Genomic DNA, 12,927 nt, shown 5'->3' with positions numbered 1-12,927 from the left:
AGTAAGCAGAAATAGTTTGCTACTGCCTCTCTTCCAAATTGGCCTTTTATAACTATGAGGGATTCCCCAAGGACCCTGGAGTAGACCTACTAGTTTTCTCAGACATAAGATGAGTTGCCCCAGCTGTTTGAAGACCTTGGGTTTATGTGGGGATAGATAGGAGGTGAAAGTAAGAACTCTTGTTGAGCAAAATTACTGAACAAAGGAGAAAGGATTATTTCCTCTTTGTTGGAAGATTTCATAAAAGAAATAGAGAAACTCTGGCTACTTATGGCTTCTGGCACTATATGCTTAGTTTGGAAATGTCATTTTTCCATATTTGTATCCCCAAGTGCCTGGTCAGTGCTTTGCACAAAGTAGGCCCTATAAATATAGAGTTCTTGCTTTCTCTGGACAAGGCATAAAGTGGGGTTGACCTTACCCCCTTGTTCATTGACTGCCTGGAGAGGCTTTGTCTCTTTTCTCCTTGTTGTTCTGATGAACCATTTGGTCATATTTTCTGTCCCTGGGTCTAAATCAATAGGGACAAACTCCAGAGTTAAGAAAATAATACAGAGTAGTTAAGAGGCCTTGCTTTCTCCATTAGAGATCTGGTCAGAATAGATTCAGTAATAGTGATGGAAGGGAAAAAAGGAATAGATAATTGGTATGCATGGCTTTCCAGCAATCTAAGACCGGAATTAGATTTTGTAGAAGAAATAGAATTAGTGAAAAGGGAAGAGAAAGAGGAAGATACACAAAGGTTCAATTGTGATATGTGAGGAAAGGAAGGATGAGTAGATCTTTCTACATACGGAACCCAGCAGCTAAAACAAACAAATAAAAAGCCCTTCTTCTTTTTGTTAAAAAATATATCATATGTTTTGGATGATAACACATGTATAACCCAGATCAAATTGCTTACCATCTCTGAGAGGGGAGTGAAGGGAGGGAGAAAGACAATTTGGATCTCCTAATTTCAAAAAATGTATGTTGAAAATTGATATTATATGTAATTGGGAAAATAAGGTATCTTTAAGAAATATAACTTTTATTTTCTTCCCTTTTCCTCTTCTTTTTTGGAGAAACCCTGCCATCACCCCATCCCTCTTTCTACCCCACTGGAAGAAAAAAAAAGAAACAAAATTCTTGTAACAAATTTATATTGTTAAAGAAAACAAACCTCCCACATTGACTATATTTAAGAATGTATTTTTCAGGGGCAGGTAGGTGACTCAATGGATAGAGAGCTAGGCGTAAAGATGGGAGGTCCTGGGCTCAAATTTGACTTCAGACACTTCCTAGATATATGACCCTGGGCAAGTCGCTTAATCCCCCTTACCACTTTCCTGACTTAGAACCAGTACATATAGTATTGATTCTAAGATGGAAGGTAAGGGTTAAAAAGAAAAGAAAAGAATGCATTTCTCTTTAAGTCCATCACTTCTTTCTTAGGAGGTTGGTAGTTGCTTCATCATTACATTGATCAGAGTCCTTATAGCCTCTCTGAGTTGGTTTTCTTTTCAAAGTTATTGTTATCATATAAATTATTTTCCTGGATTTGCTCACTTCATCCTACATTGCTTCATATAGATCTTGAGTTTCTCTCAAAATCTTTTATTTTTTTTTTATGGCGCAAAAGTATTTCATTACCTTTTTATACCAAAATTTGTTTGCCCCTTCCCCAGTTGATGGGCTCCCCTTGGTTTCTGGCTCCTTGACTCCACAAGAGAACTGACAGAGATATTTTTATATACTTAACTCTTTCCTCTATTTCTTTGGGAATATAGGGGATATAGGCCTGGTGCTGGATCAAAGAGTATCTTGCTAGTATCCTCTTGAAAACTGGGAAAGCCTGTCAGGACCATTTCAGCTCATGGAGCATTTGCCCAGACAGAGATGGATAGCTGCATGCAGAGGCTCCCCTTTCCTTGCTTCATATTCCAGCTGTGGAGGCCACCAAGGAAACTGAAGCTACTTATCATTATTTAGGGATATTCCGCCTATACTCTCTATCGGCCCTGGATAACAGTGGGTAGAGTGCTAGCACTTTGGATCAGGGTTCACTTCCTACCTCTAATACATATGCCTGGCCTAAGCATCCTCATTCCTAAAATGAAAGGCTTAGAATAGCTAGCCTCAGAGGTTCTTCCCAGCTCTCAGTCCCATTTCCTCTGATTACAAGCCAGTGTACTCAGGATACTGAAGCAGAACTGATGACAAATGAACAGTTTGAGGCACAATGATCTGCCCAATGACCAGACATATATGATGTTCCAGGGTCATGAATAGAGAAGCTACACAAATCACCAAGTGGTTCCCACTGGTGGTATATATGTAATGTGTTTGGTTTTTGTTTGTAAATTCTTCTGTCTTAGTATCAGATCTAAAATAGAAGAGTGGCGAGGGCAAGGCAATTGGGGCTAGATGACTTGCTCAGGATCATACAGCTAGGAAGTGTCTGAGGACAGATTTGGACCTAGGACTTCTCAACTCTAGGCTTGGTGCTCTATCTACTGAGCCTCCTAGCTGTCCTCTGTAATGTTATTTTTTGTAGGTAATCTCAATGTGTTATGTAAATCCAGAAGAAGGCAACCAGGAAGGCAGAGGGCCTTGAAATTAGGCTATAATTGGATAGGTTGAATGAAATGGGGTGTTTGGGATAAAGAAGAGAAAACTTAGAGCACATATAATATGTGTACAGGTACTCGAAGGGCTATCACATAGAAAAAGGATTAGGGGGCAGCTGGATGACTTAATGGATAGAGAGCCAGGTCTAGAGAAGGGAGGTCCTGGGTTCAAATGTGACTTCAGACACTTTTTAGCTCTGTGACCCTGGGCAAGTCACTTAACCCCTATAGCCTACCCTTTAACATTCTTCTGCCTTGGAATCAATATACAATATTGATTCTAAGAGAGAAGGTAAGTGTTTTAAACAAAAAATAAACAAACAAAAAAAAAGATTATAGTTTGTTGGGTGCCAGAGGGTAGAATGAGGAGCAGTGAATAGAGGACTCAAGGAGGTAATCTTAGATTTTATGTCAGAAAATACTTCTTAATAATTATTTTGTTGGAACCATGCCCAACAGGCCATAATACCATGCAAACTCTTTGACTTAGCAATAGCACTCTTGGGTCTGTATCCCAAAGAAATCAGAGATAGGGGGAAAAGTCCTGCTTGTACAAAAATCTTTCAGCAGCTCTTTTTGTAGTAGCAAAGAATTGGAAACTAAAGGTGTGTCCATTGATTGGGGAATGGCTTAACAAGCTGTGGCATATTGTTGTAATGGAAAACTGTTGTGCCATAAGAAATGATGAACAAGGTCAGCTCAGAAAAATCTGGAAAGACCTATATGAACTGTTTCAAAGTGAAGTGAGCAGAACCAGGAGAATAGTGTGTTTAGTAACAGAAAGAGTGTACAATGATCAGCCTTGAAGGACTAAACTATTACCACAAAACAAGGTTCCAAGATAACCCCCAGCGACTCATGATAAAAAATGCTATACACAGCCAAAGAAGGAACTGTTGGAATCTGAGTGCAAATCAAGACACTCCATCCTTTACTTTATTTCCTCCATGAGTTTCTTATTGTATATATATGTGACTTCTGTCATGGCATATGGAATATGGAAATACATATTGTTTGAAAGCACTGGTATAACCTAAATATAATGTAACTAAAGAGTGACAACATTTCCTTCAAGCAAGAAGTAGTCCCAGCATCAGAAGAGAGTTCCAAGAAGTATCCGTATATCACCAAGGGCAAAATCCAACACTAGATGCTAATAGTAGCTCAGTGGAGAAGCCATTCAAAAGCAGATGATAGTAGCAAGAAACTTCTGAGGCAGAAAGGAACAGTAACATCACAGAATAGCAGTGGAACAAAGATAGTTTCCAGGAGACAAAGCAATAAGAGACGTTCCCCTTGGGATGCAAACTTGGCTTTATAAGCTATTCAGGGAACATCCCCTCTTTTTTTCCGGAAATGGATTGTGGATCTATAGAATATTGTATGCCTTTGTGCATGGGAGAATTTTTCCTTGTTATTTAATTTGCAATTCAGTCTTAATTAAAAGTTTGCTATTTGATTTATCGTTCCTGGGTTGTTGGTAGCTAATGTTAAGGAAAGGAGCTCCAAGCATATTTCGCTAACTATGGTTAGTCAAATACCCTGCCTTGAACCTGCTCATATTGATGCATACTACATTAACAAATGATAGAGAGACACCTGGTTGAAAGAAAGTCTTCAAGATTGAAATTTGCTCTATTAAGTTAAATGCCTTTTTGCAATTAACAATCAACATACAAGATTTTTTTTTTAAACCCTTACCTTCTGTCTTGGAGTCAATACTGTATATTGGCTCCAAGGCAGAGGAGTGGTAAGGGCTCAGCAATGGGGTCAAGTGACTTGCCCAGGGTTACACAGCTGGGAAGTGTCTGAGGCCAAATTTGAACCCAGGAACTCCCATCTCTAGGCCTGGCTCTCAATACACTGAGCCACCCAACTGCCCAAGATTTTCTATTCTTAATACCTTTCTGTTCAGTAAATGACTGAAAATGTGGTTTGCTATAGAAAATTATCTTTGGAAATCTCCCTATTACCTTCTTATATTTTCATGTATACACTCAATATAATATTAGGACATTCCTTTTGATTGGGGAATAGCTGAACAAATTGTGGTATCTGCTGGTGATGGAATACTATTGTGCTCAAAGGAATAATGAACTGGAGGAATTCCATGTGAACTGGAATGACCTCCGGGAATTGATGCAGAGTGAAAGGAGCAGAACCAGGAGAACCTTATACACAGAGACTGATACACTGTGGTACAATCGAACATAACAGACTCTCTACTAGCAGCAATGCAAGGATCAACTACCCACATTCAGAGAAAGAACTGTGGGAGGAGAAATAGAGAAGAAAAACAACTGCTTGATCACATGACCTGAGGGGGATATTATTGGGGACATAGATACTAAACAATAACTCTATTCCAACTATCAGTAATATGGAATTAGGTCTTGATCAATGATACATGTAAAACCCAGTGGAATTGTGTGTTGGCTATGGGGAGTTTGGTGGAGAGGGAAAGAACAAGAAACATGTAACTAAGGGAAAATATTCAAAATTAAAATGAAAATTAAAAAATATATAATAGTAGGACATTCTTATAAATATTTATAGAGATGAGAAAGTAAGCATGTGGGACACTAGTTGCTTATAGCTTCTCAGCTGCCTTTTTTGGTAAAACCATTCATTTTTTTCATTTCAGTTGTTTAGTATCAACTTTAAGATATCTTAAGCATGGATCCTCCAGTGTTTTCAAAATTGGGTCATGTCCAGCACAGATTTCTCCTGTGTACTTGATTTGTTCCAGCTACTCTTCATCTTTTAAATATCATGTCTACTTCCTCATATAGCACAAATGCATTGGCTCTGCTATCATTAATGATGAGAATAGATTGTTACAGAAATGTGATAGGTCTCTTCTATTTTCTATCTACTTGTCTTTTTTTTAATCTGTAATTTCTCTTGAGATGACTTAGTTAGATCTCAAGACAAGCCTTTTTCAGAATAATTTTCTCCTTCACTGCTTTTTGCTATTTTGTAAGGTAATATTGTTAATAATCTCCTGCCAACTTTCTCTGTAATGTATTATAAATGGTTTGTGCTATAAATCAATAATGTCAAACTCAAATAGAAATGAATCCCTGTAGGCTGCATATTGATTTAGAAAACCACAAATTAACATTATCTACTTTTTATTGTATTTTTGTTTCTTTTGTTAAACATTTCTCAATTACATTTTAATATGGGTCTGGCAGCACTTGTGAGTTTTGCAGGTAGGAGCATGCACCTGGTATACTGCTGTAAATCAGTATCATTGCCATATCTTTCTGCATGGCAAGGAGATCAAGTGTTTGTTGGCTAAAGTAGCTTTTGGATTCTTTTTTTTTTCTTTTGGATTCTTCTGAAGATCACATTGTAGAAATATTTTTCACCAATTAAACTTCTAAGTTTAATTTGTTTCTAAGTTTGGCACAGGATTTTAGATTTAGAACTTGAAGGGACCTAACATTGGACAACAAGTACAGCCTCCTCATTTTATATATGTAGAAATTAAGACTCAGAAACAGTGTCTTCTCTTATCCCGTTTTCAGTTTTAGCAGCAACAACTTATTTAAGTAGGTCAGATTGTAATTGTATATAGTGACTTTTTTCATTGTTATCCTTATTTTTGTTGTTGATTTTGACCTTTGAACTAGGTAGTCAATGTTCTGACTATACATAGACAAGTGATTTGGAAATGACTCTCATGTCAATATCTAGTTGTTTCTTGTCTGTTAAGCTATGTTTATTTTCATTTTTTAGAGTAATATTTGATGTTCACCTTGCCTTCTGCTTCACTTCATGGAGAAAATATTCATAAAATATGAATAATTAATATTAAATTAATAATAAATAGAAACTTTTAGTCTATTTCTTTTCTTATTCCTGAATCATATTTTCTAACACATTTTTATTGTCTTCCTCTGGATCCACCTTTTACTGAAGTCTTTTAATATATATTGATTTGTCTTAGAGGAACTTGCTAAAATCTTTGCATGATTTTTCTATTCATACTTTGTATAAAAGTAGGACGCTCATTAATTACCTCACTTCACTTAACGGTTATTTGTGGGGCCAGTGAGGAGGCTAAGTGGATTGAGAGCCAGGCCTAGGGACAGTAGTTCCTGGGTTCAAATCTGAACTCATATGCTTCCAAACTGTATGATTCTGGACAAGTCACTTGACCTCCATTGCTAGACTTTACCACTCTTCTACCCTGGACCCAAAACACAGTATTGATTCTAAGATAGAAGGTAAGAGCTTAAACCACCCCCAACAACAAGTTATTACATTTTTAAGGTAACATTTCTTGATTGAAACAATTAGTCAGACCTGGGTATAAACAAGGCTTAGACACTTTAAATTGAATAGATTTTGATGAGTGTTAGTAAATTTGATTAGTGACAGAGACTTGGTTAGGCCTAGGGCAATTTATATAAAAATCAGAGCTACTTCAGATTTTAAGGGTTTAGCAGAAGAGAGGAAAGAATGGAGACATCAAGAGATGATCCGGAAAGAATCAGCATCACAGAGACAGCTAGGAAAAGGAACAAGGGAAAGTAGGATTGAAATATGGTAGAGAAGGAAGACATAGAGATGGAACATCCATCCTATAGTAATTTTAGTTCAGAACATTCAGTAGATACCACTAATTGTACTTACCCTCCAAAGAACAAAGGGAAATTCCAAAGAAAGGTTTGCTTTTTTCTAAATTCCCCTCTTAGTACTTAACAGATTCTGTAATAAGATCTGTTGTTTCTTTACCCAAATATTTCCAGCAACTTGAATTTTGCTTCAGCCACAAAAAGGCCAAGAATTAAATAGGACCAAACACTTACTGAAAAGTTAGGTGTTTTCCTAACTTGATGCTTGGAGTGATTTTGATTGTAATCTATAAGTTTAATATACACTTTCTAAAGCAGTAGAAGAAAGAGACACATGGAACCATAGGGTCATTATATTGTCTCTAAGATTAAGATAAGGGAATTATTTATATCTGCAACAAATGTTGGCATAAGCTGGAAGTATTCTCTTGGTGTTCTTTTGTTTTTGCTTATGTTCATCATGATCACTGCAAAGTAAGATAGCCAAGTAAATCTATGAAATGATGTTTTTTGTTGCCTTTGTGTGCATGATGAAACCAATTTTGCTAATTCTTTTATTTATCTTTGCAAAGAGAAAGACACCTTGTTGAAAGAAAACCTTCAAAACTATAATTTCCTCTAAGAAGTTAAATACTTTTTTTTTGCAATAATAAAAAAATCAACATATCATGATTTTCTCTTTTGAAGTGAGCCATCCTTTCATTTAGCTGCAACTCCCTTATATCATCTGTTTTCTTTTTATAGGGAGTTGTTTGACTTCAGGGAGAAGTAGGACAAAAGTTATCAGCCCCCTGAGTCTTCTTTACCCAGCTTCTGTGAACTGCAAAAACTAATTGGCATCATGGGATGTTAAAGTGAATTTTCTCACTCTAAGTCAAATAAAAAGTAGACTCAGATAAGCTGAGCAACAGCAGGAACAAAGGAGTTCCAAAGACAATTAAAGTCCTAAAGGTTTTTTTTGGGTAGCTGACTATGTGCATCTGGCTGGGGTATCAGTCTCAAAAGAGCTAAACATTGCATTTTTCCCCCCAAAATGAGATCAGTGGCAGCTTAGCATTTCAAGTAAGATGTTCAGCAGAGAATCTGGACCTCAGTGACTTTGCAGCATTAAAGGTATGAATTGCCTTGGTTACATATATTTCTTGCCCATCTGTATTTCCCAAGTATATGCTCTCCCAATTGGTGGCGTGTTAACCAATGGAGGAGTGCACACCTATGTATCTGTAGTGGAAATCTTCTTTGTCACTTATTTTGCCATATCATTGAATCAAATGCATTTTGCTTTGTACTGATGCATTCTTTGTTTGGCATACTTTGAAAAAAACAAAAAACCAAAAACCCCCTATTGATTGATCTTAATATCTATAATCTTGAGAGATGCAGACTTACCGTTGTAGGGCTGCTTTTTGGGGCCTACATATGAATTGGGCCCTGGGCACTACTCATTTACAAAGAAAATGTCAATATTGATATGCTTTAACACAGGACTACTAGGACAGAATGTTGTAGAATTCTCAGATGTCACTATCAAATATTTTAGTTTAATTGTTTTTCTTTGTCAAATGAATATTGTCAAATAAAATGTTTTTCTTTGTCTATCTGGGGAGGCTTGGCAAGTCTGTGACAAGTGAATTAAAATGTTGATATGCTTACTTCATCTAGTACTGCATCAATTCATTCACTGGCAAAGTTCTCATATTTAGAGAAACAATAATTAAATTAATATTTATTGATAGGGTAAAGAAACTTAAATTTTTACTGCCTTGTTTCTTCTTTTTTTCTGCCACTTTGCCTTAATCCTTAGCAATTTTCAGCTTTTTCAGAAAAAATCATTATACTTAATGCTTTATTTCTAAATCTAGCCAAGTCAATTTGGAACTATGCCCAAAGGGCTTTAAAAGACTACCTGCCCTTTGATCCAGCCATACCACTGCTAGGTTTATACTCCAAAGAGATAATAAGGAAAAGACTTGTACAAAAATATTTATAGCTGCGCTCTTTGTGGCGGCAAAAAAAATTGTAAAATGAGGGAATGCCCTTCAATTGGGGAATGGCTAAACAAATTGTGGCATCTGTTGGTGATGGAATACTATTGTGCATAAAGGAATAATAAACTGGAGGAATTCCATGTGACCTGGAAAGACCTCCAGGAATTGATGCAGAGTGAAAGGAGCAGAACCAGGAGAACATTATACAGAGACTGATACACTGTGGCACAATGGAATGTAATGGACTGCTCTACTAGCAGCAATGCAATGATCCAAGATATTTCTGAGGGACCTATGAGAAAGAACACTACCCATTCAGAGAAAGAACTGTGGGAGTAGAAACACAGAAGAAAAACAATTGCTTGATCACATGGCTTGATGAGGATATGATTGGGGATGTAGACTCTAAACAATCACCCTAGTGCAAATATCAATAATATGGAAATAGGTCTTGATCAATGACATATGTAAACCCAATGGAACCAATTGCACATAGGTTACGGGAGGGGGGTGAGTGAAGGGGAGGGAAAGAACATGAATCATGTAACCATTGAAAAATTCTCTTAATTAATCAATTAAAAATAATAAAAAATAATAAAAAACTAAATCTAGCCAAGTATCTTTTTAAATATTTAAATTAACAAAAATTATTTTGGCTTTGAAAGTTTATGGAAAATGTTTGGAAACACTTTTCTAACCTATAACCCTTTGTGTTCTATAAAGAAAGCCAGCTTCTTATGACTGGATTCTTCCTTGGGTTTCATTTTTTTGGTTTCAACTTCTTTCTGGATTTAATTCCTGGTTCTGATTCTTAATAGCTGTGCAACTGAGCTTGGACAAGTTGCTTCTTGTGTTGGCTTAAGCTTCTTCTCTAAAGTGAGTAGTTTTGTCTAGATGATCTCTAAGGTTTCTATCAGCTTTAAATTCTATGATATTATGCTTTTAGGTTGTGTAACCAGGAAGGAAAAGCTTATTGGAAAGGGAAAACCCAGAATTCATAGCTAGAGATGCTGTAGTCCAGGATTTTTAGCACCAGGTGTCACTGTCGACAAAGGAGAGGGTTACTGGCAAACCTTCAGTAGCCCTACAGAGTCGGACTCATAATTAACTGAAGGAAATTATGAACAAAAGAGAACTGAAACAACGACGGATTAGTACCTTTTAAAATGGACTCTCATAGTAAAAATGCATTCTGGATAAAAGTCAAGCAGGTTCTTTTGCTGCAGAAGTCAGTGGGAGCTGGAAGGAAAATCCTGCCTTTAGGACAGAGCTTGCTGAAAGAGCCTACTTTTTCCCAACTTGGGCTAGCCCAGAGACTAAAGAAAAAGTGGAGGGACTAGATGGACTGTCTCCAAAGAGAGTCTCTGAATTTGGATCCATTAGGACAGGGTCAAAAAAGGAAAGAGATTTCAGGGAGGGGACAATTAAATGAAGCAAATATTTAGTATCTACTATGAATAAATAATAGTTGGTTCTTTTGAGGTTAGGAAGATTAAGACAGGGTTCCTATCTTCATTAGAGCTTACAACTCAGTAAGAGATAAAACACGGACACAAATAGTTATTTTACATAATACAAGGTAGAGTATGAAAGTCCAATATAAGAGATTTTTTTTTAACCCTTACCTTCCATCTTGGAGTCAATACTGTGTATTGTCTCATAGGTGGAAGAGTGGGAAGGGTAGGCAATGGGGGTCAAGTGACTTGTCCAGGGTCACACAGCTAGAAAGTGTCTGAGGCCAGATTTGAACCTAGGACCTCTGGTCTCTAGGCCTGGCTCTCAATCCACTGAGCTACCCAACTGCCCCCTATAAGAGATTTTTAAATGCTATATTAATTCCAAGGGGAAGGAGATTGTTTCTGGCTAGGAGAATAAGGGAAGGAGAAGGAGGTGACATTTAATCTGGGCTTTAAAGTATGGATAGAAGATAGACCAAAAAAATAAAGGAAACCTCTTCTTGAGGTGGATATTAGAAGTATACATTTATAATTTTGTCTGAAGAACTGTCAATTTTGTCTCCATCAAAGACCTGTTATGATGCCTCATTATAGAGTGGGTTCTACAAAGCTAAGCCAAATGGAGGGTAAGCTCTAGTATGCACTATTAAAATAAAAAGACTCCTGGTATGGTCACCAGTGGGTTTTATCACTATGGTTCAAGGACCATCCACAGGTTGACTATTAGGAACAATGAGTAGAAGTTGCAGAAGGCAGGTAAAGGGCTTTAAAGAACAAGAAAATCTTCCTAATACATAAATCTAAAGGTAGAATGAGATGCCTTGGGAAGTAGTAGGCTCTTGTCTCACTAGAGGTGTTCAAAGGTTGGAAGTTGTATAGAGGCCATTGTCAGCCAGATGCAAGTTGGACTAGCTGGCCTTTGAGATCCCTTCCATTTCCAAGATAATTTTAAAATCTTGCTGTATCTCAGCTAATCAGAATATTCCACTAATCAGATTCCCTATACATTCTTTCTATTCTTCTTTTAAGGGAGAGAATAAACTTAAAAGTAAACCACTCTATTAGCATGAAATAGTGAATTAGCTAAAATATACATTGATAATATAATTCACTAATCAGTATAACAGGTCATCTATTCTAAAAAGATGTGTAGTGGTTGGAATGTTGATCTTGGAGTTAGGAAGACGTGATCTGCCTCAGTCACCTACTAGTTGTGTCACTTTAAGCAAATCATTTAACAGGTTCCATTTCCTCCTTTATATAATAGAGATGAAACTCACAGAGTTGTGGTGAGGATCAAATCAAATGCGATAATACATATTATTGCTTTATAACTCTTAAAACACTATGTAAATTTTAGATATTCTACTTTATGGAAACTTTCATGAAACAGTTGTTTTTGGTGTGTGGAAATTTCTCAATATCAAACCCTATTTTCTCACTGATCTTAAAAAATAAAATCAGAAATATGTTCCTCTGGAGGAAATGTTGGAGTGAAGTTATAATAAAATCAGAAAATCTTTTAAAAGTCACATATTTACAGATGCAAATTGTTATGCTACACTGGGAAATGGATATAAAAAAATCACATATTTAAGGCATATGGATCCAAGGGGAAACAATTTTATGATCAAATAAAAAGAATGCTTAAAATGAGTCAGAAAATATGCATGAATACCAGTGAGTATATAATCTTTGAGTATGGCTCAATAGCTTAAAGGAAAGGCAATGACTGAAGATTAACTGAACAATAATTTCATTTCTCTCAAGCCCTCTGCCTAATACATTTTATAGCAATGGGACATGCTGAATATCTGGTTGCTCAGATCTATTTCCTAGTGTTGTGAAGAAGTCACTGCCTTTATACTTGGATAGTTTAATCTGGGCTGAAGGGAAGAACTGATGAAGAATTACTGAATTGAAGTAACAAAGACTGATCAACAAATAAAGAGTAATGAGCTTTATTTACCATCATTATTCTCTCTTACCCCCTATCTCTAAGGTATGTGTTACCCATATAAGATATATGTGCCCACATGAAGTATATACCAACTTGTGGGGGGCACTGATAAATAAGATCTGAAATCTGGACTATTCCTGAGCTGGAACCAATGTAATAGTTGGAGGAAGGTCAGCAAGCTCCAGGGCAAGACAGAGATGGGCATCTTTCTTGAATTTCCTAGAGGGGTACTATACTACAATTACATATATATATGTATATATATGTATACACTTTATTTACAAAATTATATATATGCCTTCCCCTCTAAATATTGCTGATCTAGGT

This window comes from Gracilinanus agilis, chromosome 3 (assembly GCF_016433145.1).
Source record: "Gracilinanus agilis isolate LMUSP501 chromosome 3, AgileGrace, whole genome shotgun sequence".
NCBI classification, from domain to species: Eukaryota; Metazoa; Chordata; class Mammalia; order Didelphimorphia; family Didelphidae; genus Gracilinanus; species Gracilinanus agilis.
The sequence above is the reverse complement of the archived record's forward strand: the minus strand, read 5'-3'. Positions refer to the sequence as shown.